Source organism: Phocoena phocoena, chromosome 8 (genome assembly GCF_963924675.1).
Source record: "Phocoena phocoena chromosome 8, mPhoPho1.1, whole genome shotgun sequence".
Taxonomy (NCBI): Eukaryota; Metazoa; Chordata; class Mammalia; order Artiodactyla; family Phocoenidae; genus Phocoena; species Phocoena phocoena.
In genome coordinates this window covers 12335967-12361643 of record NC_089226.1, presented here as the reverse complement: position 1 = coordinate 12361643, position 25677 = coordinate 12335967, and the positions used below count along the sequence as shown (strand labels likewise).

Sequence of the window (25677 nt, the reverse complement as noted above, 5' to 3'; positions counted from 1 at the left end):
TTAAAAATCAAACTACCATATGATCCAGCAATCTCATTTCTGGGTATTTAGCCAAAGGACATGAAAACAGGATATCCAAAAGATACCTGCACTCCCATGTTCATTGCAGCATTATTCACAGAAGCAAAGATATGTAAACAACCTAAGTGTCTGTCAATGGATACAGAAGATGTGGTGTACATATACACAATGCAATATTATTCAGCCATGACAAAGAAGGAAGTCCTGCATTTGCAACAGCATGGATGAAACTTGAGGGTGTTATGCTAAATGAGATAAGCCAGACAGTGAAAGACAAATAATGTATGATATCACTTATATGTGGAGTTTGAAAAAGCCAAACTTGTAGTAGAAACAGAGTAAAATGTTGGTTACCAGGGGCTGGGGAGTGGGGGAATTAAGGAGATGTTATTTAAGGGTACTTAAACTTGCAACTAGAAGATAAATATGTTCTGGAGATCTAGTGCTCAGAAAAGTGATTATAGTCAACAATACTGTATTCTAAACTTTAAAGTTGCAAAGAGACTAAATCTTAACTGTCCTCACCACAAAAAAGAAGTGATAATTATGTGAGATGATGGCGGTGTTAGCTAACGCCATGGTGGTAAACATATTACAATATATAAATGTATCAAATTAACACTTACACAATGTTGTATGTTATTATATCTCAATTAAAAAATCAATTAATGTAATCTGTCATATCAATGGACTAAAGAAATTAGAAAATATTTAAAACTGAATGATAATGCTGCATATCAAAACTATGGCACTCAACTAAAGCTGTATGTAGAGGCAAATATGTAGTTCTAAATGCATCAGAGAAAAGAAGAAAGTTAGAAAAAGAACAGTAAATTATACCCAATAAGAGCAGAAGGAAGAAAATAATAAAGAAATAAGTAGAAAATAATAAAATAGGGAAAAATATAACAGAGAGATTCAACAAAACCAGTCATTGATTTTCTCAGAAGACCAATAAAACTGGTGAGATTAATCAAGGAAAAAGACATGGCATAAGTAACCATTACCTAGAATAAAAATGAGATGTCATTATAGGTCCTGTAGCTCTGACAAAGATAATAGGATATCATGGACAACTTTATGCTAATATATTTGAAAACTTAAGCAGAGTGAACAAATTCCTGGAAAACTACAACTTACTAAAATGGGTGTAAGGAAGAGTAGGAAAATTTGAATAATGCCTAACTATGAAATAAAGTGAATCTGTAATTGAAAACTTTTCATATAAAGAACTCTAGGTCAAAATGGCTTTACCAGAGAACTCAAACAATCATCTAAGGAACAAATGATGCCAATAATACACAAATTTTTGCAGGGAATAGAAAAAGAGAGAATACTTTTTTTAACTTTAAATTTAATTTTATACAGCAGGTTCTTATTAGTTATCTATTTTATACATATTAGTGTGTATATGTCAATCCCAATCTCCCAATTCATCCCACCATCACCACCGCCCCCCCTGGCACTTCCCCCCTTGGTGTCCATACATTTGTTCTCTACATCTGTGTCTCTATTTCTGCCCTGCACACTGGTTCATCTGTACCATTTTTCTAGGTTCCACATATATGCGTTAATATACGATATTTGTTTTTCTCTTTCTGACTTACTTCACTGAAAAAGAGAGAATACTTTTCAACTAATTTTATCAGACCAATAAGAAAAAAACAAACTCAGTAGAATAAAAGGACACATACTCTTCATGAAAGAGAATATCAATTGGCCAATAAGCATAGGAAGAGATACTCAACCACCTTATCATTAAGGAAATGCAAATTAAAATGGAATAAGATACTACTACACAACCATCAAAATGACTAAAATTAAAAAGACGCACCATACCAAGTATTGATGAAGACGTGGAAAAATTGTAACTCGTACACTGCTGTCAGAAGTGTAAATTGGGGGCTTCCCTGGTGGCGCAGTGGTTGAGAGTCTGCCTGCCGATGCAGGGGACGCGGGTTCGTGCCCCGGTCCGGGAGGGTCCCACATGCCGCGGAGTGGCTGGGCCCGTGAGCCATGGCTGCTGAGCCTGTGTGTCCGGAGCCTGTGCTCCGCAACGGGAGAGGCCACAGCAGTGAGAGGCCCCCGTACCGCAAAAAAAAAAAAAAAAGAAGTGTAAATTGGCACAGGCACTTTGGAAAACTGTTTGGCAGTATAATCCAAAGTTGCACTGTCCAATATAGTAGTAGTAATAGTAGCACATTTGGTTACTGAACGCTTAAGAGGTAGTAGTAATAGTTAGTACCACATTTGGTTATGGAACACTTAAGAGGTAGTAGTAATAGTACCACATTTGGTTACTGAACACTTAAGAGGTAGTAGTAATAGTTAGTACCACATTTGGTTACTGAACACTTAAGAGGTAGTAGTAATAGTTAGTACCACATTTGGTTACTGAGCACTTAAGAAGTAGTAGTAATAGTTAGTACCACTTTTGCTTATTGAACACTTAAGAGGTAGTAGTAATAGTACCACATTTGGTTACTGAACACTTAAGCTGTGGATAGTACAAATTGTAATAGGGTAAAATACACACTGAATTTTGAAGATTCAATATATGAAAGAATGTAAAATACCTAATTAATAATTTTCATATTGATGACATTAAAATGACATTTTGGATATATTGGAGTAGTAAAGTACATGACTAATATTCATGTTTTAAGTTTTAATGTGGCTACTAGAAAATTTTAAATTACCTATGTGACTTGATTTGCACTATATTTCTGCTAGACAGTGCTGATCTGAAGCTGTGACCCATCAATTTTACTCCTGAGTATATTCCCAACAGAAACGTGTATATACGTGCACTGAAAATTAAGTACAAGAATGTTCATAGCGGCATTATGCGTAAGAGTCAAAAGCCCGAAACAACCCAAACATCCTTCAATAGTGGAACAGATAAATAAATTGTGGTGGATTATAGTACGAAATACTATTTAACAACAAAAATGAATAAACTTCAGCTATAGGCAACAACGTGGAAGATTCACCATGTTAAGTGAAGGAAGTCATCTCATTTGATTTCATTTATATAGTTTAAAAATGGAAAAATACGCGACAATATTAGAAGAATAGTAGTTAACTTTGGAGAGAACGGTGGTGTAGTTACTGGGGGGAGACTTTGGGAAACTGGCCTTGTTCTATGACTTGACAGGCTGGTGGTTACATGGGTTTTTGCTTTGTGACAATTCATTGAACTGTTCATGTATGTACAGTTTTCTCTGTGTATATTATACACACAGAAATATAAAAACTAAGAGGGTTTAGTGACGTTTCCAGCAATTTGTTACAAATGATCTTAATAAATGTAAAGCCTCCTTGACAATTAAGCTTCTTACGACTGATCCATTTATGCACATAGCAGAACAAATTGTTTTTATTAAGACCATATTCTGCCCAGTAAGAAAATCCTGATGCTTTCTAATTAGTTCTAGGTATGAGTCTCCAGGTTAAACTAAAAATATTTCTGCCTTTTGCTTGGTCATTAAGCTTGGCATGACAGTCCATTTCCTGACAGATACGTCAATAATGTTGACCAAAATAAAGTACAGAATCTCAGAACTGCAGAATTTAAAGCTATAATGTAGCCTAAAAGTTTTTTGAGTAGTGATTTCTCTGGGAATCTCATGGAAACTATGGTACTTCCTCTTGAAAATATATACATGTAAAATATTATATGTATTCACCATGGTTGTTTATCTAATTCAGGTTATCAGACAGATAAAGCTCTAAGGCAGAAAGAGATCAAGCGACATGGCTGGCTAGTGGGAAAACCAGGACTAGCATTGCAGACTCTCAATTTCGAAACCAGCCATTATTCTCTCAAGTGAAGCAGTTGTTTTTCTCTTCCCCTGTGTTCCCATTTGTGTACTGATACTGTTCATACTGAATTCTCATATAATTCTGTCCTTATCCTTTTGCCTACTTGGGAGAGGTCTTCAGCTAAGAAGATGACTCCCTAAATCCCCTTTTAAAATAATAGACATTTAACTGTCCTGTATCACTGCTATTTGGGCATATGCATTATCTTTCCAACTACATTTTAGGGACGATGCCTTATCGGTCTTTGTTTTCCCCAAACCACCTAGCTAGGTGAAAGACATACATCCATTATAAAATAACCATTTGTTGAATTAGAAGAACATGCAAAAATCTGACTGAAACTTCCTGTTGAACTATAGCCCATCATTACTATATCCCATTATTATGAACTCAGATTCTGGTGTCAGACTACCTAAATATGAATTCAGCCTCTGCCATTTACTAACTGTATGTTGCTGGGTATATCACTTAACCTGAGTCTTACCTGGCAAATCTGATGGCACCAAATGTACTTCACAAAAATCATTGTAAGGGACTTCCCGGGTGGCGCACTGGTTATGAATCTGCCTGCCAACGCAGGGGACACAGGTTCAAGCCCTGGTCCGGGAAGATCCCACATGCCACGGAGCAACTAAGCCCGTGCGCCACAACTACTGAGCTTGAGCTCTAGAGCCCGTGAGCCACAACTACTGAGCCTGTGTGCCACAACTGCTGAAGCCCGCGCGCTTAGAGCTCATGCTCCACAACAAGAGAAGCCAACGCAATGAGAAGCCTGTGCACTGCAACGAAGAGTAGCCCCCGCTCGCCACAACTAGAGAGAAAGCCCATGCGCAGCAACGAAGACCCAATGCAGCCAAAAATAAATTAATTAATTAAAAAAAATCTTTGTGAGGATTAAAGGAAATAATCTATGTGAAATATCTGGGGCATGTTTGGCACATAATAAAAACTCAGAAAGTAGCTATGATTATTGTTATAGCATACTCAGCCCTGAATTAAAGAGCTGGATGGAGGACCATAGACTTAGAATCTTAGAATTGGACTAGTTGACTAGTTAACTAGTCCAACTGATCCAGGAATTATTTATACAACATTCTAACAGATTTCCCCTTTGCTTAACCTATCCCAGTCTTTGCTTAGCCTATCCCAGTAACGGTGAACTCATTAGAACCGACTAAAGCACTCCAATTCTTCAGAAGTCCTTCCTTATTATTAGCTTGAACTATATGAAATTGCTGTTTGTAGGTCAAAACAATTAAATTACCAACAATTTCTATTAAAATGACCAGAAATTTGCCTTTCTGTTACTTTCTCTCATTTTACTTCCCTATCAACTGTCTCCTTGTCTATAACGGTCCTTTAGGGATAATAGGGAATCAACTGTGAACAAGATGGATCTAGCTCCTGCCTTCATTAAGGCTTATGTGCTAGTCAAGGAGACAAGAAAATAAGCAATTATATATAATTTTCCGTCTCAAGGAGGTGGAAAAATAATGTTTCAAGCAAAGGGTTCAGCGAAGCAAATTCCCAAAGAACTTACACATGAGGGCTTGAGAGTCTAGAGCAGCACTGCCCAAGAGAACTTTCTGTGATGATGAAAATAGTCTATATTGTCAGTGTCCAATATGATAGTCCTAGTCACATATAGCTACTGAGCACCTGAAATGTGGCTAGTGTTATGTGACTCAGGAAATGCAATTTTAATTCATTTAAATTTAAATAACCACATACGGCTAGTGCCTACCAGATTGAACAGGGCGGTATAGAATAAGAGCAGACAGGGAAGAACACGATCACACATGAGTTTTAGAAAGATAATTCTGCCTATCTTGTGGAGATAGACCAGGGATAGGTAGAGACATTGATCTTGTCTTTAGGAGTTTTCACTATAAGGGGAGAGAAGGGAATGAAAGAAAATTAAGTCAAGGATATCTCAAAGAAACATGGAAGCATACACAGTCATCTCTCGATATCTGTGGGGGATTGTTCCAGGACCTTTGCAGACACTAAACTCCGCAGATGCTGGAGTCCCTTATATAAAATGGTGTAGTATTTGCAAATAACCCACACACATCCTCCAGTATACTTTAAATCATCTCTAGATTACTTATATTACCTAATATAGTATAAGCGCTATGTAAATAGTTGCCTGTGCACAACAAATGCAAGTTTTGCTTTTTGGAACTTTCTGGAATTTTCTTTTTTCTGAATATTCTCTACCTGCGATTGGTTGAACCCGTGGATGTGGAACCCCAGGGGTACGGAGGGCTGACTGTAACTAATCACACCCAATCATATACATTACTCATATATGTAGTTATATACATTGTACACAGAATTTGTTAACAGTAATGACCCACGGTTCTTGCCTTTCTTCCTAGTTGCTCACAGGACATCTAACTTCCTGCGTATTTCTGGGTGTCCCCAAGGGTACCTGAGCTCACAAGTAAGTCTATCAGTGAAGTATCCACGCAGCATCCGCCTCACTCTTCTTCCTCTGTGCATAGTCTACTCAGCTCTTCTCATGATCCTTGCCACTGAGGCGACTTTAGATGTTGGTTATGCCAACAATCCTGGTGCTTCCAAAGCCATCCATCCTAAGGTGCCAGAAAGATGCTCTGTTCTCTGAAGAAGGAGGAGGGAGGCCCCCACCTCAGCAACCTAAGCCCCACTGCTTGGCTCACCCTCCCCATGATCCTCAGAGCAGTTTCTTTTTTTTTGTGGTACGCGGGCTTGTCACCGTTGTGGCCCCTCCTGTTGCGGAGCACAGGCTCCGCATGCGCAGGCTCAGCGGCCATGGCCCACGGGCCCAGCCACTCCGCAGCATGTGGGATCCTCCCGGACCGGGGCACGAACCCGTGTCCCCTGCATCGGCAGGCGGACTCTCAACCACTGCGCCACTAGGGAAGCCCCAGGACAGTTTCTTTAATTATCTCTTTCAGGCTTTTTTTTTTTTTTTCAAATTTCCCTAAGCCCTACCAATGGGACAAATCAAGACAAAATACAATAAGAAAAGTAAGTCCCCAGGAACTGCCACGGAGTCCCTTGTAAAGAATTTTGTCTTCCCCACTCTATGAGCCAATAAATACACGTGCATGCACATCACAACCCCTCACCTCTCCCTGACACACACTACACGAAAGCACACACAACTTATGCACGTAGACCTTGTCAACTCCTAGTGCTTCAGCTAAAATATCCTTATAAGGCTGAATTCTCTTCAGGATCAGCCAGCACCATCCCTATTTCATGTACATTCCTGCAAAAGAAATGGTCAGAGAAGTACTAAGCAATCACAGCTAAACAGTAAGACATAGCATGTATGGAGCTGGAGCAATAGTATGGCATAATGTGAAATGCATGGATTTGACTTTCGTGCCAGATTGACCTGAATTCCAATCTCAGCCTGGTCATTTTTACTAATGGTCTTGGGCAGATCACTTAACCTCTATGAAGTTCAGTTTTGAATTCTATAAAATACCTACTTTGGGAAGGTGGTAAAAATTAGAAGTGGCATATGTACAGTGCCTGTTATCTGGAAGGGGCTCAATAAGGCGAAGATGCTATTACTACGAAGGTGTTGGAGCACCGAAAGCTCAGGATGCCACAGGCCCTGTGAAGAGGACACAGAATAAAGGCCAGAGCACTACCGCATCCTCACACAAAAGCATCTTGGGACTGTATTAGATTACAGCCTAGAGCTCGCTATTGAGGACACTGAAGACAGAGACAGTAAGTGAATTGATCAGGGTCACACGGCAAACTAGTGACAGAATCAGGACAAAATCCTAAGTAAGTCTGGAAGGTTCAACTTAATGCTCCTTTTCTGTAAGACAGCACCCTCGCAGAGGCCCGGGCTCTGCTCTGACCTGCCCCTATTCCACTCTGATTTGACAATTTGTACTCATCCTTTGCACCCAGGGTGTCCCCTCATGACGGGCAAGAGAAAGAGCAGATGAGGTGTGTTTCTACGGTCGACCAGGCCGGCACAGACATCCCCGTCGCCATGGCAACCCCAGCTCGGTCGGGGAGGACCCGCTCCTCCGGCGCCCCCTCCCATTCACGCAGCGGACGTGACACGTGCGACGGGGTCACGTGTTGTTGTTGGGCCGGGAAAGCTGCTTCCGGGTCAATGCAGGACACTGGGCTCCGGCGGCCGGAGTGGGGGACGAGGTGAAGCGGATCCGGTCTGCAGCCGGCCGGGAGCAGGCCGGAGGCTGAGCGGCGGCCACGGCTGCGGCCGGGAGGGGGGAGGAGAGGCGCAGCCCGAGGAGCCGCCGCAGCAGCTCCCCCGCCTCCCGGGCTGAGGGGTGAGTGGAGCCCGGGCCTGCCGGCTCCTCCGGGTTCTCGAGGCCCGAGGGGCTCCCCTCCGGAGCCGGGGTGCCGTACGAGGAAACAGCGGGAAGAAGTCGGAGCGGGACGAGGCCTGCGTGGGCGAAGGGGAGGATGGGACATCTGCCCGGTCGGAGGGAAGATGGGGCCGGGCCTGGGCTGAGGCGGCGCGGGGAGGGCCTGGGCTGGGAGAGGGAGTCGGGGCCCGGGTTGGCGTCTTGGGGGAGCCTGTCCGAATTCCTGAGAATCCGGACTAATCACTGTGCCCCGGGGTAGTGGGGGATGAGGAGATGCCCCCTGACTGGTAGGAGATGGAGACGACTCGGGGGCTGCTGGGGAAATAGGAAACTTGCCTCAGAACCACTGAAGCAAAAAAAATATCAAAAAATAAAAAATAAAATAAAGGACGTTTCCCGAGGGAGGTTTGGTGGGGCAAGGAGCGGACTGGCATTCCCAGGCTCTTGGGACTCTAGGCCTGCCCCTTCCGGGGGCTGGTAGAAGGATGCGGTAGTTTAATAAGGACTTTGGGGAGAATCATTTTGACCCCAAGACAATTAACTGACAGTGAGGCGATTGGAGTAGGATGGGGCCTGGGAGGAGGGTACCCCGTCCTGGGATCTGGGAAAGGGGGAGGGTAAGAATCTGTGAGGAGCTTCATTCTCCGCTGAGAATGGGGAGTACAGAGTTCAAGGTCCTCTTCTAGGGAGACATACTGGGAATTGGTGAAGCGAGAAGGAGATTTAATACTGTCTTCTCTTGGGGCACAGTGTTCTAGAAGTTGTAGTTCAGGAAAGTTGGTTGGAAGACTAGAACTGTTTATAGTCAGTGGAGGAAGGAGGAGCTCTACTCTGAAGGTTGCTAAGCTACCAGAAGCTTGTAGGCACCGCCTAGGTCTGTTGTTTGGGGAAGTTAGCAGTTCTTTCAGGTCCAGATACAGGTTTAGTTGAGGCATGTCCCCGTTCTTTTTATGCTGCCCTGGAGCTCTTAAATTGGTTTCCACGAGTCCATCTTGAGCTAAGAGATTATGTGTGGGTTCGGAGGACTAATGAAGACATTCAGCCTTTGAGTCCTGAGGCATTTGACCTAAATCTCTAGGGTAGGAGCTTTCAAACTTTTTGCTCCATAGTTAGAAGCACATTTTACATCATGATCTAGTACATACCGACAAAAGTTTCACAAAGCAGTATTTACCCTTGTTACTTATGATGCATACTGATCATTTCTACTATATTTCATTCTTTTCCATTAAAAAATGCTGACTAAATCCACTAAATTGTTATGTGGGTCACAAGTTGCAGTTTGACAGACACTCTCGCCAAGGCACATTTCTTTGGCTTCAATTAGTGTCTTCGTGTATGTTTGTAGAGAGCAAGGATGATTACAAGGAGATGGATGGGGAGGTAGAGTGGAGCCCACTTGGTGCGACGGACTGCTTCATTTGTTTACATATTTATAAGGGGTAGCAAATTGTACCATAATCTTAACCTTTGATAGCTTAATGTTGCCTGATCATTTGTGAAATTTTTGAAATAAGTGTGTGCTTTAATTTTCTCTGTCCTTTGCTGGGTCTGAGAAATATGAGAGGCCTAGTTCCATATAGTTGATTCATCCCTACAGCATCTTTAAGGTAATTTTATTTTAATCTTACAGTGTTAATACACTAATTTTGCTTTTCTGCTGTTTAAAAAATCTCAAGCTGAAACCCATACTTCCTTACTCCAATAATTAATGTATGGTATACTTTTTCTACATGATTAAAGGTGCAGGTTCATGGCTTTAGTAACTTAATCATAAACTTAAGTATAACTTTGATTCAGTTAACATCTTAATTCCCCCCATAAAATGGCGTTTTCATCTGTTTATAAGATAGGTGAGGTCCTTGTATGAGTAGTATTATAATAAATGTTAATGAGTGTTGGTAAACCAAGTGAGAGGCCTTCATGTGTTGCCACGTTTAAAGTCCTTTTAAAAGTTGTCACACAGCCTATTGTTACAGGGCGTTGAGTGTCAAATGATGTTGCCTGATTTCAGTAGGTACATTTATAGGGTATATTTAAGACCAGTTTAATAGTTTTAGTTTTTGTTGAGGATGTCTTTGTATTATTTGGAACATGGAATTCAAAGGCGCAGCCATTAGGAAAGTCTTGCCCAAATTAAAGTTTACCAGTGGGGCCACATTCTTGATTAGATGCCTTATGAAAGCACTCTTATTATCTTCAAACTTTGTGTGTTATAAAATATATCTTTCTTACCTTTAACTATTGACTATGTCTTGGTCACTGATGAGAGGGGCTGTGCTGGCATGTATAGGCCGTCCTTTAAAAATTACCTTCTAATCAGGTAAATATTTGTTTTTAAATATTTCTCTTTAAAGAATGTTTAAAAGTTTTCTTTTTGTGGTAGGTGTTTGGGACATTAAGGAAGATTCTCATTCATTTCATTTTTCTGGGAATCACGTGTACCTGTCAATAAACAGTTGTGGAGAATTTACCCTGAGTGATTGTGTGTGCTTTTTTATAGTTTTCATTTCTTCTCTTGAACCTCAGACTCTTTAAGTATTTCCACTTATAGCAGGCTCTTTTCCCTTTCTAATATTTGCTTCCAAACTGCTGTGGGTTTGGAAATTAGATGCTTACCTTTGTTAGAACTTTGCGTAGAATGAGATTATATAGCTCTGAATAATGTTGTTTCATTTATATATATGTTAAATACAAAATATATATAAATACTTTTTTTTTTAGTGTGTCAACTATGTGACATGTATTTTGGCTGCTCAGAGACCTGTTAGCTGACATCTTAGTCGTGGGCTGTGTTTTAAATAAGTGAACTCTGTATATTTTGGGCCTAGTTGGCTGTACAGAAAAAGTTGTGAAGAGTCATACGAAACTGATAGTAATACAGTTTGGACTTAAGGGGTGAAGAAATCATTTAGCTGTGGTTGTTGCCTTTGCCCTGCATGCAATTCATTGATGAGGTACCGTTCTCCCCTTTTTCTTTGCCACTGCTGTGTTCTAGCTTTTACCTCTTTGGGATTGGAATGCTAACAGCCTAACTGTTCCCGTTCTCCATCTGCTTGACCTTGCATAGCTTCATCAGAGTACTCTGCCAAAGAGTATTGCTGTAATTTATAATTTCCCTCCTCAGAAACCATTAGCGGTTTCCCAGTGCCAGCACTGAATAAAGCCCATAGTGTTTAGTTTGACGTTGAGGGCATTCTACAGCCTCTACTTTTTACTGACATTATTTTTGCATTCCTAAATGCAGATCCTCTGTTCCTGCCAAGCTGTCTACTCGTCGTACCTTCCTTTGTATGTAACATTATTCCTGAGAGTCTGTGGGAAGCATGTTCCCTTTCTTCATGAAATCCTACTCATCTTCATTTCATTACAGATGATCCTTCTTCCTTGAAGTCTCTCTTGCCGTTTTGTTTATATTGCTTTTCCTGTATTGCTTTGTATTTACTGTTTGTGTATCTTGTTCCTGTCTCTTTTAGATTGTAAACTCATGGAGACAGAAGCTCAAATATACTCAGATCTCTAGGACATCTAGCACACGTTTTATCACAGGATAGTTCATGGTGATCAGAATGAACTATGATCAAGTGAATCAGAATTGATTGAACTACTGGTTAAAATTGCAGATCTCTGGAAGTTCTGCCCTAGACTTACTGAATCAGAATCTAGGAATCTGCCCAGGTGATTCTAATATACAGTAAACCTTGAGAATTGCTGACCTAGCCGGGATGCTTTAAAATACAGTAGGTACACATACAGTTTTTTAGCAAATGATGTAAATGAACTCGGCAGTTTCAGTTCAGCATGTTGGTTTAATTTGAGGGCTTTGGAGTCGGGCAGCCTAGATTTGAATCTTCTTTCACTCACTAGCCATCTGACTAGCCTCTCTTTGCTTTAGTTTTCCGATGTGTAAAATGGGGTTAATAATAGTACCTTTTATAAAGGTGTTGTGAGAATTGAATGATGTCACATAAAAAACAGCATACTCCAAGGTAAATAGTGAACTTCATAGATATTTTCCGCTTTTGTCACGATGATCATGGTAACAAGGCTCATCAAAGTATGAAACTTGAGAACAGATTGTGTCGGTCATTGGTAAGCAAATCGCTCGTGTTTTCAAGAACTTAGGCTTAACATTTACTTTCCATTTTAGACATAACAGTTGGTGGACCTATATGGTGTTTAGGTTTAAATTCATAAAGATGTGTTTTGCCTTCTTTAGAAGGATTGGTACCAAATTACCATGTTAGATTCCCCCCCACACACACCCTTCATCTCCCTGAAGGATAAAGTACAGACTTGGAAACAGAGGACCTTAGCCTCTTGCCATCTGGTCCTGCAGGCCCATCTTCATTTCCCAGCCCTTCTCCCTCACACTCCACACCAGCCACACTGCATTTCTCACTTGCACTTATTTGTGCCTTTCCCCCTTATTTTTCATCTAGGAATTCCTGTGACCTCTTTTAAGACTCAGGTTTATGTGTGGCTGACCTTCTTGAAGAGAGTCACTCCCTTGGTGTTTTCAAAGTGCTTTGTCCATACTTATGTATTACCCTTGTGTACATTGGTCTTCTTTTTGGAGGGAAAAGGATTTAGTCCTGGCCTATGGTCCCAGTACATTGGATATAGTCTACCTCCGCTAGAAGCAGAAGGTGCCTGGGGGTTATTTGACTCATAAGCTCTCCCACTTTTCTGGACTTTCCTACTCAGTTTTCATAATAATAACTACGATTTATTGACCACTTGCTAGGCCAGGTGCAGCTAGATGCTTTAAACACTTTTTTTTTTTTCATTTAAACTTCACAATGACTCTATGAAATAGCTATTAATGGTTTCATTTTACAAATGAGAGAGCAGGCGTAGCGAGGCAAATAACTTGCTCAAATTTCAGCGCAGATTCATAACTGAACTCAGGTTGAATTAGGAGAGTTAAACAGATGCCACACCTCCATAACTCAGGACTCTGGCTATATGAAACTTTCACTAATCATTCGTTAATGGTCCTTAGGAATGTGATCTAGTACTAGTAATGTTGAGAAAAGGCTTCAACTATAATTCCTCTTAGATTAATGCTTTTCCAGTGATTTTCAAAGTTTCTTTCCATCTGTAATACCTCTCACTGGTTTTCGTGATTTTCATGTCACTGTCAGAAAATACTACTTCATATTTATTCAAAGTAAAAATTCCCTTTTTTGTTCAGCCAACAGATATTCGTTGCCATGCGCCTGACACTGCTTTGTACCACACTGAACTGGACTGACAGATCCCTGCTTTTGTGGGACTTTGGTTCTGGGTGGAGTTTATCACTAAATTAATAGATCGGGATAAGTGCTGTCAAGAATGAAAGAGGGTGAGGTGATAAGTGATTGCTGGTGGCAGTGGTGCCATTTTTTTTTTTTTTTTTTTTTTTTTTTTTTTTTTTTTTTGCGGTACGCGGGCCTCTCACTGCTGTGGCCTCTCCCGTTGCGGAGCACAGGCTCCGGACGCGCAGGCTCAGCGGGCCCATGGGCCCAGCCGCTCCGCGGCATGCAGGATCCTCCCGGACCAGGGCACGAACCCGTGTCCCCTGCATCTGCATCGGCAGGCGGACCCTCAACCACTGCGCCACCATGGAAGCCCATGTGGTGCCACTTTTAATGGGCTGGTTAGAGGCGGCTTCACTGAGAAGGTAACATTTGTGCTTACATTTATTTGAGGCTCAAATTATGAGATGAAGCCAGCTAAGCCAAGAGCCAGGAAAAGGGCATTCCTGTAAAAGCTTTAAGAGGGGGAATCAGCTTGGCAGGTTTGAGAAGTAGAAAGCCATGCTGGCCGAAACCTAGTGGGCTAAGAAAAGGGTGGGAGGAGGTAAGTTTAGAGAAGTAAGCACAGAACAAATAAAATGAAGCCCTGAAGGCTATGATAAAGATTTGGATTTTATTCTGAGTGTGAAGGGAAGCTTTTGGACAGTTTAAAGGACATGATTTGACTTAGATTTTGAAAAGATCACTTGGATGATCTTGGAGAATGAATTATATGGTCATGAGTGACCTGGGAGGAAGCTATTGCAACAGTCCTAGTGAGAGGTTGATGGAGGCTTAACCCAGAGTAAAGTAGAGGAAATGGCAAGAATTGGGCAGAATTAGGGTGTTCTAGAGGTTGGTTCATTACGGGGATGTGAGAGGAAGAGAAAAATGTAACTCTGGAGGTGGGGACTTGGCGGAGGAGGAAGCAGGTTTGAGGAGGGAATTAAGAATTCTGCTTTTGCCTCCCATGTGCCCCTCTCCGATGATACACCCCCCACCCTCCAAGGGTACCACAGTTCTGAATTTCGTGTTTATTCTCTGACTTTTCTTTACAGTTATCACCTATGTATGTAATGCTAAATAGTACGATGATTAATCTTCTATTTTTTTGATTTTCTTTAAGTGGGATTGTGCTGTATATATTCTTGTGATTATTTTATCCATTTAGCCGTGTTTTTAAAAGTCATTCACGTTGATAAGGAAGCAGTCATAGCAAATGATCAAGTATTATGTGTTGTTGCTGTGGAAACATTTCATTTTATGAATATAATGCAATGTATCCAATTGCCTGTTCTTGCACGTAAGGGCATTTTTTTTGGTCAGGATTTTTGTAATTTCAAACAATACCGTTGTTGTGGACATTCTTGTACTTTTCTCCTGGTGCACATTACAAGTTCCCGTAGAGTTTACACTGAGAAGGAGGATTTCTGGGTCACAGGGAATGTACATCTTCAGCTTCACTAGACAATGATGAATGGTTTTCCAAGGTATTTGTACTCTCACTAGCAATAGAAGGGTTCCTATTCTTCCACATTTTCTCTAGCACTTGGTATTGTCAGAATTTTTAAGTTTTGCTAATTTATATAAAATGATAGTTTGTTGAGATTTTAATTTCTGTTTCTGAATTATTGAACTTGAACATCTTTTACATATATTTATCGGTCTTTTGAATTTTATCTTCTGTTAAATACTTGTTCATGTCTTTTCCATTTTTCTATTGAGTTGTTTGCCTTTTTCTTATTGGTTTTAGGAGTTCCCCCATGTTAGTTACATGTGTTGCAATTATCATCCAGTTTTTGGCTTGTCTTTTTCTGTGTTTAAAGTCTTTTGATGATCAAAAGGTTTTCATTTGACTTCTCCTTTATGGTTCCTTTTTGCATTTTGCTTATGAAATATTTCCCTAAATCAAGATCTTAGAGCTCTTTTCCTATTTAAAAAAAAATAACTGTTTTCTTCTCATAGGAATAAAGTTTGCTTTCCACATTTTAGCTGGATTGAATTTTTCTGTGTTGTGAGATGAGGATTCCCTTTCATTTTTCCCAGATTTATGTTCACTTGTCCTGGGACAGTTCTTGTGTAGTTTAACCTTTTCTTACTGATGTCTATGATGCTTGCAGGTACATTTACATAGACCTGTTTCTGGGCTCTCTTTTCAATTCCACTGATCTATTTTTTTTCCTCCAGAGTTTTCTTTACAAAGTACAGTTGATTCTTGTTATTCATGGTACTTACGTAAAGTTGCCGTGAACACCAAATTAGTGAATACGGAACCATTGGTCCCAGGGGAAATGTAGGGTTAGGGTCCTGCCAGTCATTGCACACAACATTTTCGTCAAGTGATCAATACCTGACTTTGTTTTTTGTTTTGTTTTTTTAAAACATCTTTATTGGAGTATAATTGCTTTACAATGGGGTGTTAGTTTCTGCTGTATAACAAAGTGAATCAGCTATATGTATACATATATCCCCATATCTCCTCCCTCTTGCGTCTCCCTCCCTCCCTCCCTCCCTGTCCCACCCCTCTAGGTGGACACAAAGCACTGAGCTGATCTCCTCCCTGTGCTATGCGGCTGCTTCCCACTAGCTAGCTATTTTACATTTGGTAGTATATATATGTCAAATGATTCTGAAGAACCTAGGGGCAGGACAAGAATAAAGGCACAGACGTGGAGAATGGACTTGAGGACATGGGGAGGGGGAAGGGTAAGCTGGGACGAAGTGAGAGAGTGGCATGGACATATATACACTGACTTTGTTTTATATGTGTTTCTGTTTAAAGACACCTTATTCAATATACTGTTGATTCATTAACTTCGGATTCATAGTGAACAGCACTATAGTTAGATAGAATAAATCTCATCTAACACTTATTTTCTCCATAAGACACATCACAACCTTCCTGTGCTTAGGGACACAGCCTCGCACTGAGGGGCCTTTTTCAATCGTAAAATCAACAAAAAAGCACAAAAATATGAAAAACCTGGCACTGAATAGACCGTGAAAAGGACACTTGTTTACAGTATGAGAGCTGAAACAAGAAGGCAGAGCAACGCCTTGTTCTGTCTCAGCTGGAAATGTACACGTCTGTCAGGGGACTCAAATTTTTTCTTACTCTGCAAGTATCTGCAAATGACTGTGAAAATGTTGCAGGTATTGATTTTGGGGTTACAAATTAATTCGAGTAGGTGAATTTGCAAACAATGAATTTGCTAATAATGAGGCTCAACTGTATTATGAAGTCTGGGGAGGCGGTTTTTCAGGAACTTTAGCACTCTCCCTTCCCTCTATGCTCAGACATATATTTATAACATTTTATTTTAAAATAGTGATTTAATTCAATGAACCTCTCAAATACTAAGTTCTGGTTGACGGGTGCCATTATCTCAATGAAGATAGTTCATTTTTGAGAATATTTTTATTATATTTATAACATGGTATTATTATTTAGTTATAGGTAAATGGAAAAAAAAGTATTTTAGGAAAGAATCATGATTCTTAAAATGTTGGAAACAGGTCTAGATTATTAAACCCTTATTATTGTGACTTATATGAGGATCATATTTTCTCATCGGTACTATTAGTAACTTAAGGCATACATTTTATAAAGGCAAGTCCCTTTGGAGATTGTAGTTTAAATGTTAACTCTATTACTCCCTCATCCATTAGTGATATTTTTCCATGTGAACACCAGTAAAGGAATCCAAGAAAAATGTAAGATTGTATACATTATAAACCATATCTCGTACAAAATGCATTTATTGAGACTTGGCTAATTTATCCCTCATTTACTGTGTAAGATCCTTAAGTGAATTGTTGGCATTAATTTGATAACTGTGCTGGGGGAGTAAGAATCAGACATTTTGGACTTGACCTGTATTTATCTTTTTTTTTTTTTTTTAGTGTAACATATTTTATTTATTCCCTATCTTTTGAAGTACTTTTATTGTGGTAAAAAATATATAACATGTACCATTTTAACCAATTTTAAATGTACAGATCAGTGGCATTAAGTACAGTCACATTGCTGTACCACCATCACCACTGTCCATCTCTAGAACTTTTTTGTCCCCAAACTGAAACTCTGTACCCATTAATCAATAACTCCCTGTTCCCCACTCTCCCCAGCCCCTGGCAACTATCATTCTACTTTCTGTCTCTGTGAATGTGACTACTCTGGATGCCGCATATAAGTGGAATCGCATAGGATTTGTCCTTTTGTGTTTGGCATGCTTCACTTAGTGTTATGTCTTCAAGGTTCATCCATGTTGTAGCATGTGTCAGAATTGCCTTTTCAAAGCTGAGTAATATTCCATTGTATGTACATACTACGTTTTGCTTATGCATTCATCTGCCTATGGATATTTGGATTGTTTCCATCCTTTGGCTATTGTGAATAATGCTGCTATGAATATTGGCGTACAAATAGCTATTCAAGTCCCTGCTTTCAGTTCTTTTGGTATATACCTAGAAGTGGGATTTCTGGATCATATGGTAAATCCATGTTTAATCTTTTGAGGCACTGTCACACTGTTTCCTACAGCAGCTGCTCCATTTTACAGTCTCACCAGCAATGCGCATATATTCCTCTTTAGTTACTACATTGTGCCTATTGGTCTGAAGTATGGCAGAAATTATTAACTCTTGCATATAAGACATATAGTATAGATACCAAAGTTATATATTCAGTATTAAATCTACTGTGGCTGTAGTTTTTGCAGAAGAATTTAGCTTGTGCTCAGAAGCAAGCATTTCTGGCTCTGTTACTGATTCATTGCCCTGTCATGTGATCTCTTTTAACTTTTGGAATCCCCATGGAGAGGTAGACATAATTAGTAATTCAGTGGTGGCTATGATGCATTTTTGTTTGTAACTACTCTGAGCTGAGTTTATTAATACACTTGCTTTTCATACTTTATAAAATACATTTGATACGCACAATCAGAAGTGATTAGAAAACTGACTGATTAGCATATTCATTGAGTGCCAATTATGTGCAAAGTTCCAGTCCATGATAGATAGAAAGGAGCATTGTGATATGGTTCTTACCCTCAAGAGCTATACAGTCTAAAGATATTAAACAAACAAAAGAAGATCACAACACTATGCATGAGTTAATAATGGGACAAAAATGAAAAGAGTCTGTGCCAATATGTGATTGATTAATTGCCCACTGAATATTTTAGGCAATAAATATTTACCATGAGCTCAGCTCAAAGGAAACAGATCATTATGGCAGGAGGTATCTGAAAAGGCTTCATCTCCGAAGTATATTCTGAGTAGGGCCTTGAAGGATGCATAAAATTTAGACAGGTGGAGAAGGGAAGATCTTCTAGTTAAGGAGGAGTGACATTATAAATGTCAGACATTTTACTGCCTGAATCATTAATTGGCATTAATTAGCATAGGCCCAGGACCAAAAAATATTAGATCAAATCTATTTAGCAAAGTTTGTAAATAAGTCCCCAGCCCTACATTAATGCTGCCACGCTCACTGGGTTGTGATGGGAGTAGTAACAGTGGTAGCAGTAGCAGTAGGAGTAATAGTAAGCCAGTATTTAGTGAGTGCTCTCCATGTGCCAAGCACGGAATGAGACCTGTTTTACCCATGTTATCTCTATTCATTCAGCAGCCCTATGAGCTAGGGGTTAGGGGCTATCCGTTACCCCTTTTATAAGTGAGGCAGTGGAGACTTAGAAACCAAAGTAACCTCCTTGTAGTCAAATGGAGTGGTGGAGTCAGTCATGATTTACATCCCGGCAGTTTGGTTCTAGAACCAGCACTTATTACCACTAGGCAATATCACCATAGGGCAGTAATACTACTATAGCACTAAATATGGAAAGGGCTAGTGAATTTTTTTAATAACCTGTAAACTCTGGCAACCTCTCTGTGTGGCTGACGTTTACATTCTGGCACTTCTTCGCTGTGAGCCAGAATGGTCTGTAAACTCTAGAAGGCTGCAGGGTGATGAACTAGTAGGCCGTTCCTAATGAGGCCTTGCTTTAACTTGATAGCCTCTGTAGTTACTCACAAGTAGAGATGATGGGGTAATCTGTTCTGTAAACAGCTGAGTTTATAGAACAGATTGACCTTGAACTTGTGTGTTCACAGCTGAAAGATAGCATGTGTATACAATTTTCTCCTGATGAAAACAAATCCATTCAAGAAACTAATATTTATTGCTTTTTGGCAGGAAAGGGAAGTTGAGAATATTTTTTCCCCCTTTGGTGACTAGACCAATCAGTACTGCTGCTTGGCTTTGTGGTTCAGTTACTTTGACATGGTTACAAGAGGTATTTTGGCTGTAATGATTTTCATAAATTTTACTAAGTTGTATTTCTGTGATTTGTGCATGATGCTACATACTGTTGACATGAATTTTTTTTTTTTTCTTCAATGAAGACAGCATGGCTCAACAGATTAGGGATACAGAAAGTATGACTTAGCATGCTGGTTGGGCCTCGGAAACCCGAGCAAGTCACCTCAGTTTCATGTCCTGTAAATAGAGATAAGTGTCAGTTTGGCTGTTTCAGAAGATGGTTGTGGAAAATTACTAGTCTTTCAAATGATTGTTAATCTCAGTTTGGGGACACTTGGCTTTTGGGGAGCATCGATTCAAGAGTAAATGTTTCTACTCCTGAATTTTGAGTAAGTGCAACATAAAAGCCTTGAGATTTTCCCAGATTGAATCTGGGCCACATAGAAAGGTAGGGATGGATGCAGACTTGTTTGGGAAGGGGTTGGGAAGGGGGATAAGGGCAGACTCTCCTTGGAATTTATTGAAGTAAGGGGTGTGGTGAATATTAAAGATTTTATGTTGTGATTGCTGAAAGTTGGTGGAAAGTGCTTTTCTGCATTCTAAAATGCCTAATTTCATAGGGATATAGACAATTGGTGTAAGCCAACATTTCTGGACAGTTAGAAGCTACAGGAATTAAGAAAGAAGTTCTTAGAAATATTTTCACACAAAGAGGTACTTACATCTAAATAGCAGTATTTTCTTAAATTTTTTTCCTCTCAAATACTTTCTCATCAAAATAATAAAATTCTTGGGCTAGTGCATTTGGATCAGAAATTTTGAGTGCTACATAGAATAGACTACTAGCGTGAGAATCAGTCCTGTTTGCTAATTTGCAGTTGTGGATGAGAAAACTTTGTCTTTTGTCCAACATCAAATGTGCCTTGTATGCAGTATAGTTCTTTAGTAGAAAATACAGACAGCTCTGGGGCTGTACTCACTGATAACGTAGAGTCACAGTTTTAGATATTTTGGTGCCACTAATATAATGAAATAAAGAATTTGGATTAGATATTTTAATACCTGTGGTACTTTTAAGGAGAAGCATAGTGCTGTGATAAGTGAAGAGGGTAACAGTGCCCTACTAATAGCCCAATTCAAGGACTGACCAGGAGTCTGAATTCACATTTCATTTGGCAATGTTGGATTTTAAAAAATAATTTTTTTTTTAATTAAAAAAAATAATCTACCAAAAAAAGTTGATGTGCTACATTATTTCACTTGGATATAGTTTAGTATACAGTTGAGAAGGAAACTGAGAAATAGGGTGGTTCATAGTAGGGTGTGAAATCATGGTGGTGTGGTATGTTATGATAATGGACTTATCAGCTACGCTCAAGTTTTGCACTTGGCATACTCAGAGTCAATTTGTGAATTAGTAAACTATAATTCTACAGAAGAGTTCTGAAAGGTTATTAGAACTAATTTATTTTCCTTACTTTTCATCCCAAGAAGGCATCCACTTAGGTATATTACATAATGCTCAAGGAGGTAACTGAGATAGAATTGCAGGTATATGTACTTTATGATAAGTGAAGGTAGAAGTGCCATACAGAATGAGACTGTCTAGCCTAAGTATGTTGACTTGGACAATGTCTTTAATGTGTTTTTATGGGAGAGATTGCTGTCATTCATGAGTTCAGGTGCAAAAGCTTGTTAATGGAATACTCTACAGACCATAAAAATGATTGTAGGGCTTCCCTGGTGGCGCAGTGGTTGAGAGTCCGCCTGCCGATGCAGGGGACGTGGGTTCGTGCCCCAGTCCGGGAAGATCGCACATGCCGCAAAGCGGCTGGGCCCGTGAGCCATGGCCGCTGAGCCTGCGCGTCTGGAGCCTGTGCTCTGCAATGGGAGAGGCCACAACAGTGAGAGGCCCGCGTACCACAAAAAAAAAAAAAAAAAAAAAAAAAAAAAAAAGATTGTATATGTATATATTTATGGATATAGAAAGTTTTTCATGAGCTGTTTAGTGAAAAGGCAGGTTACAGAGCTCTGTATCTAAAAGTAATTTAATCTTTGTGTAAAAATCATGTATCTATATAGTATGGAAAAAATGGTCTGAAAAAATATACACCATAAAGTGCATCCTCAGGCTTTTAATCTACTCTCTAAATCGGTCAACCAGAGCTTCCTGGTATGGCTGTGGCTCTAAATACGCTTCAGATAAGAAAAGCTTTTTGGTGACACTTATTTACATGCTTAGCTTAGCTAATGAAAAGTGAAACTGCATCTACATGGGGTTATAGGTTTTTTGCTTATTTTCAGTTGGTAAGTTTTAAAAATTCAGAATGTATGTCGCTAGTATTTTTAAAGCAGTTATTTAGAAAAAAGCTGATCAATAGACCCTTTTTTTCTTTATTTTTTAATTTAATTTTTAATTGAAGTATAGTTGATTTACAGTGTTGTGCTAATTTTTGCTGTACAGCAAAGTGACTCAGTTATACACATAAATATATTCTTTTTTAATATTCTTTACCATTACAGTTTATCTCAGGAGATTGGATATAGTTCCCTGTGCTATACAGTAGGACCTTGTTGTTTATCCATCCTAAATTTAATAGTTTGCATCTACTAACCCCAAACTCCCGGTCAGTCACACCCCCGTTGGCAACCACAAGTCAGTTCTCTATGTCCGTAAGTCTGTTTCTGTATTGCAGATAAGTTCATTTGTGCCATATTTTAGATTCCACATATAAGTGATATCATATGGTATTTGTCTTTCTCTTTCTGACTTTGCTTAGTATGATAATCTCTAGCTGCATCCATGTCACTGCAGATGGCATTATTTTGTTCTTTTTTATGGCTGAGTAGTATTCCATTGTCTGTACGCACCACATCTTCTTTATCCATTCCTTTATTTGTTTATTCATTTTTATCTTTCCTGGAGGTAAAAATATGTAAAATACACATATACTTTCCCAGAGTAATTATGTTTTATTGGGTACACTTTTGCTGAGGATCAGAAAGATTTAGGAAACAAACTAAAGTCCCAGCTACCTAAAATGTCCAAGAATCTGGCAGGGTTTAGATATAGTGGAGGTCTTTCACAAAAGGAAGTTTTGCAGGGATAAGGTTAGGAGTCCATAAAGTAAAAGTTAAATGGGCTTAAAAAAAAAAAAAACTTCCCAAAATTGAGAAAGCTAGTAATACTAAGAGATTCTTTGACACTATCCAGATTTTCCTCCTTAGCTTTGTTTTTTTTGTTCTTTTAAAATTTATTTATTTATTTTTGGATTTTATTTCATTTTATTTTTTTATACAGCAGGTTCTTATTAGTTATCTATTTTATACATTTAGTGTATATATGTCAATCCCAATCTCCCAATTCATCCCACCCCACCCCCACTCCCCCCACTTTCCCTGCCCTGGTATCCAAACATTTGTTCTCTACATCTGTGTCTCCAGTTTCTGCCTTGCAAACCGGTTCATCTGTGCCATTTTTCTAGATTCCACATATATGCATTAATATATGATATTTGTTTTTCTTAGCTTTGTTTTGTTAGTTTTTTGACCTGCTCCATGCCCCTACCCACCAAACTCAGCCTATAAATTCCTCTTTTGTTCTTTTAAAAAAGGAACAAGATATAACAGCTCTGTCTCTCTCTCTGAACGCTTGGTTTTTCTTCATCATCTGTCCCATCTCTTCTGTTTCCATCTAAGCTGCTCAAAGGCATGGTCTATACTTACTGTCTTCATTTATTTACTTCCTTAACCCCCTAAACTATGGTTTCTACTCCCTTGTCTGTACTGAAAGTGCTTCCACTAAGGTAAACAAACTCCTACTTGCCCAGTCCTTTAGGGATTTTTAAATTCTCATCATTTTTGACCCCTTGATATTCTACATAAAGATCGGTCACCCACATCCTTGCACAATATTCACAGCAGTCTATCAAAACTTTTCTTACTTTTATCTCTATGGGATAAAGTCAAACCTGAGCAAGGTCAGACATGAGCTGACCACTGTCCACCTTTCAGTCGAATCTCCTGTCTCCCCTGCTCCCCACAAATATTTTATGTTGTAGCAATACTGCTTAATGTCTCTTGTGCTGGTTTATCTTCCGTTGTTTCCTGTGCCTGGAATGCTCTTCTCCAACCTGTTAACCTAATCTTTGTTATCTTTCAAAATGGCTCAGGATTCACCTCCTACTTCCTTGATCATACTTCTAAAAAGTTAATTGCTTCTCGTGTTTGAATTCACTATTTTCTGGGTGGCTTATTTCAGGTACGCATTATCTCCCTGTGTTTCCCTCTAGGTTTTGGATGCCCCGAGGGCAGCATTTGGATTTTATTCATTCTCACTTTCTTTAGTATTTAGCTTGGCACAGATTTGGTGTCTGGTTCATGTTTGTTGAATGGAATCACACGAGACTGTAAGCTTTGTGAGGGCACACATTTTACGAATAAATGGGCAAATAAGCCTAATTGGAACCACTTGATAAGGTGCAAAAAGGAGAGAAAACTAGACATATTTGTTGTCTCCATTTTTATTAAACAAGTGGTAAAGAAATTCTTATTCTCAGATTGTCTTGTAAAGGAGATAGGCACCTGAGAAGAGAAAAATGCCTGGAATGAAATGTCATCTGACCAAAGGAACCCTAAGGTGAAATTGTGGAGCCTTTGGCCAAAATGTTTAACCTAAGTTTGATTTTCACATATTTGGTAGCAAAATATTGGCAGGTAGCTTTGAGAATGTGGTTTTCTCTGCCCTCTCTGATGAATAGATGAGATTGGTTAGTTGTATATAAATGGGTCCATGTCAAATGACTGAAAATAATTTTAAGCTACTTGGGAGTGTTTCCCTCCTCTCTATTATTTTTATGCTATGAAAACTCTTCCTGGGTGTTTAACCTCATCCTACATTAATGCATATTTTGAATTCTTGCAATTTATTTTTTAGAACTCTAAATCAGTTCCCAACTGTTTATTATTCCAGTAACTTGCATCTTGCTGTAGGAAGCCCCATTCTTTTGTTAGTCTCCACAGCAGAAGGCAACTGGGAGGCCTGAAGCTCCCCAGCATCTTCAGGCTATGGCTTTGTAACCTCTGCCTGCTGGGGCCCTTGTGGTTCCAGAGTCACAATAGTTTGGATACCATTTGAGTAATTTGGATGAACTATTTGGGTAACTTTTATTAACACATTTAACTTGGCTAGCAAAGGAAGCAACATGGCAGATCTGAGGGTGTTCTTCCCACCCCTCTGTACACTTCATAGTGGAGCTTTTGCTTTGCCCTTGTTAAAGCCATGGTAATGACTTTGAGAGTACCACGAATCATTTTCCCCCCTTCTTCTCAACCCTACCTCTCATTCTGATTGTAGTTTAGTTCTGAGGCTCAGACGTGTTTTGTTCTGCTTTCTTTTTCTTTACCAATGCTCTTTTACAAAAGTATTTCCGTTTGGCCATCCATTTTATTTCTTTTCTTCCTCAATTCCCAATTCCTTTAAAAGTTAATATTATATATTTCACATGGTCGGGTTTGGCATTTTTTTCACAGACAGTTGATAATAATGAGGACTTAAAAAATACTTTGACAAATTATTAGGTCATTCCCAGATAAATCACTTAAAAATGTTTTGTATTTTGAAAAGATAATATATGGAAAAAAAGGGTGATGTATGCACCTGGTGAGTTCAGGCTGTTCAAATGGTTGAACAGTGAGAAGGAAATCTCCTTTTCACCTTATTCCTCATTTCCTCTCTTTGGAGTCAACCACAGGTATTAATTTTACTGATTTCTATTTTATCCTTCTGGAGGTAGTCTGTGCATATATAGGCAGATAAACCTATTTTTTATAAGATTTAAAATGCATGTTTTGGGACTCTGGGGTAGTATTTATATTTTTTGGAAGTTGTGAGTGAGGCTGGTAGTATTTACACTTTATGAAGTGTGGTAATTTACCATAA

General features: G+C 39.3%; 1 protein-coding gene across 1 annotated transcript in view; it reads left to right on the top strand.

Moving 5' to 3' along the window:
- Positions 1-7947: 7947 nt before the first annotated feature.
- The window catches only part of TBCEL (tubulin folding cofactor E like), an 80281-nt gene continuing 62551 nt past the window's right edge, over positions 7948-25677 (top strand). Inside the window, exon 1 of the mRNA XM_065881260.1 lies at positions 7948-8156. The gene's annotated coding sequence lies outside the window, so the exon portion shown is untranslated. The remainder of the gene's footprint in view (positions 8157-25677) is intronic.